The following is a 3,607-nucleotide window of genomic DNA, read 5'->3' as shown; positions in this document are numbered from 1 at the left end:
TCACCCCAGCATGAAGAGTTCTCATTTTTCTCTGCTTGTCACAGAAACAAGAACATATTCACAAACACATACAGACTCAGCAGGCGCAGTGTGTCCTGTTATGCCTTCGTGTCTCTCACCAGAAAGAGGCTGTGCATCAGTCGATGCCTTTCTGACAGCTCAGATGAGGCACGTTTTCTGTATCAGGAGAAATAGCTTCCAGTGTGGCGAGATGAGCTGAGCCTCTAATCAGCGATTACCGCCAGGCTGCGAGACAGAGGGAAGAGGCGCTCCCCGATGCGTCTCAAAGCTTATCAAAGCATTCACACATACAAAAGGTGCACGGACGCACACGCCCACAGTCATTCATGGCGTTTGCTAAAACACACACAAACACAGGCTTCCAGACCCCCATGGGCACCCAAAACCCTCTGACAGTAAACCCACCGCACCTCCATCATTGTTTACAGTCTCATCAGAGCCAATCAGGAACAAATATTTACTTGCTTTTTCACCCGTAATGAGAAAAAAAATTGTTACTTTAAAATTATACACTGCACTTCAGTGTTTAAAATCCGCACAGCTTCTAAGACACTGTGTGTGATTGATGAAGAACAAATATATGAGAACATAATCCACCCTGATTTGTTCTGGGAGACAAAACCCTGAAAATATCCTCACGTAATTAACTGTTTACTCAATAATTCAAATTCTTTGCAAACATCCTTATCCATCTGATTGTGAAACTACACCCAGCTCAAACAAGCAGCTGATGCAACGTGCCACACTCATTTTCAGAAATATGTGTGGGGATTTGGGCAGGAAGTCTGACACACTCAGTGACAACACTCACACACCCTACATGGTCACATGTCTCATGATCACATGACTGAAATCAGGAAGTGATAAATGTTTGGGAGATGCCAGTCAGTCTCTCTTTGTTCTGCCAGCCAACTCTGCACAGCTGAGCTGGGTTCACCTCACATGCAGGTATTGGGGGTCATTTAGGTGTATGTCCGTTCAGTTACTATAACCTAGCTTTAATACGTATTTATTCTATTTTATCAGGATAATCTAGTGTGTTTACTCCTTGCGGAGAACACAGACCACTGCATGGACTTTTCAAGTTGATGGGATCATCACATTGTGACTCCAGCTGCGGAGATATCGACACTGATATGCTGGTAAATTATATAATGCCCACTTTTATTGAATGTTTTAAAACTGTGTTGAAATGTCTACTTAAAGCCTCTTTTTGTGTCTGTAGCACTTGGAATGTTCAACTACACCTGCATAGTTACTGCGATGTGGGACAATTGAGCATACCTGCCAAGTAAGCTTATATTTATTGATTATGTTAAAGGTTGAATATGCTGTGGTGTTAAACTAGGCTGGCAACTAATGCGTTTTATTTCTCTTTTAGAGGAAGGACCAGGCCAGCCACTGTTTTACTGTTAAATCATAGGCCTTTGTGAATTCAACTTGTTTTGTTTTCTTTCTTTTGTTTTTTTGTGTGTCTCTGGGGCCAATGGTCAGTTATGAGTTGGAGTGAATTAATTTAAATGCTGTTGACGCTGGTTGTTCTCCTCTTACATGTGCTCTCTTCTTAGGCTGTCTCTGTATAAGGCCGGACTCGCACGGGTGTACTGCTCCTCTCCTCGGGGTGACCACACGGGTGGGACACTGTAAGTGGTGTGTAGCATGCCTATAACCGCAACACGGTGTGATATACTGTAGTGGTGTGTTGATATTTTATGTGTAGTGCTTGCTGTGTTGCATGTGTGTACCGGTGTTGGGTTTGCTGTCTCTCGTTCCTGGTCTCTCCAGGGGCCTCCTGAGGAAGAGGGATCTTTTCTCGTGCCAGTCCGACCTTTCCTAATTGAGGAGTTCCAACCAGTTATCTTTTAAATCATTCTATTCATAGCATCCCAGACTTATTGCTTTTATACTGAATATTTTGTATTTATACTAATTGTAATAAATTTGTTATCTTTTATACACAATTGCCTCATTGTCAACTGTCCCTTTTGCGGGGAAGATATATAGCCACACTACATATAAAGAAGAAAAGCTGAGGGGTCCCCTCTGCCCACTATCAGGGGGTGGCGTTGTCAGACAGTTTCGTGGTTATGCTGCTTGTCAGGCACCACATATGTTACACATTTTGGCCATCCATGGTACTTGTGTTACTTTATGGATCATGTTAAACTAAAGCCAGCTAAACTGTCCACTGGACTGGACCCTCATGGATGCACAAGTAGCTCGGGAAAACCGAGGCTGATTCTATGTACCACGAGAACTCGGCCTTTGCTAAACTAAAAAACATTGATACCGTGAACTAATGTTTACAATGTTTACCGAGATGGCTTCACTTTTCAGAACCAGAGGTTGCCACCTGAGTAAATCCAAATTGAATTAAATTAATTATCTGCTGCAATGCATATATTGGTGTGAGTGTTTGGTTGAGTTAAAATTTTAATTTTGGATTTAAATTTTTTTTTTTTACTTGAGAACTGTTTTCAGTCATGTGAGAAAAATTAAGCAGCAAGCAGGAAATAATGAGCATTTGATGGATTCATTCAAATTCATTCAGCTGAAGTAAAATAAACATATTCTAATGAAAACGATGAAGTCACTGCTCCTGATTGATATAAATGTCACACCGGTAGCAGCTGAGGCAGAACAGTCCTGGGCTCCGAAAGCACCCGGCTATGGGGGAAGGCAAGGTCAGAGAGGACTTTACAGCACTGATGTCTCTGACTGGTTTCGTATTATCAATATTAGGAATGGAAATATTTACCGTTTTTAACAAGAGCATTTGTACTTTACCTCTGTATATTAATTGTATTGTACAGTACTTACTTCTTATACTTACATTTAAGGTTGAATGCTCCAAAGTAGAAAATTGACGAGAACACACTTGACACATCGATGGCACCTTCTCTCTTTCTACCACTTCATAACTCTCTTCCAACAAGAATTTTAACAACTTGCAGCAGTGAATGATAAAGAGAGAACATGACATCTTGTTATATTCAAAAATATAACTTCAGACCAAGCCTTTGCATTTTTATCAGTTTCCGGTGAATTGTGTAATCTCTCTTCGTCAGACGAAAGGACACAAAAATGAGTGTACACCAGGGCCTTTTTGGTTCCTGCACAGGGCTCCTTATTTTCTGAGACAATTTGTTTGAAAAGCACCGATGCATGGCAAGCCTGCTGTGTGGCCAAGTCCATCTGCTAAAATGTAAGATTGCTAAACACCTAGGCTAGTGTTCAGCTTAACAGTCAGCCCGGCTGCTGGAGAAGATGCAGCCAAGACAGGCTGGCAGCTAAATGTCTCAATCTTCAGCTGGTGTCATCTCGGGTAAAAAGGAGTCCATTAAAAACCTGCATCCTCTACTGTTGAATTTATAGAGAATTGATAAAGCATTGGCATTGTTGAAGCAGCCTGAGACTGTAGAGCGGGGAGGGTTAACTGCATCCACTGACGGAGTACACACGTTGACCTGAACTACATTGTAGTGAGACGCAACAGTTTTTAATAGGGGATTTATTTTGAACCTGCGGCTGTTCATATGTGTTATTCTGCGTTATTCTAAAAGCTCAGGCAGATTTGAATAATAAT

At 41.6% G+C, this 3,607-nt stretch overlaps 1 long non-coding RNA gene across 1 annotated transcript; it reads left to right on the top strand.

The window, feature by feature from the left end:
- Nucleotides 1–915: 915 nt before the first annotated feature.
- LOC311014318 lies at nt 916–1,982 on the top strand. The gene is made up of 3 exons (XR_014597253.1): nt 916–969; nt 1,048–1,163; nt 1,247–1,982. It is a non-coding gene; the product is annotated as an uncharacterized lncRNA (long non-coding RNA).
- The last annotated feature ends 1,625 nt before the right edge of the window (nt 1,983–3,607 follow it).

The sequence above is a fragment of the Eutrigla gurnardus genome (genome assembly GCF_963514095.1).
Source record: "Eutrigla gurnardus genome assembly, chromosome: 6".
Classification (NCBI taxonomy): Eukaryota; Metazoa; Chordata; class Actinopteri; order Perciformes; family Triglidae; genus Eutrigla; species Eutrigla gurnardus.
Note: the sequence above shows the minus strand (reverse complement) of the source record. Positions and strands in the feature narration are given on the sequence as shown.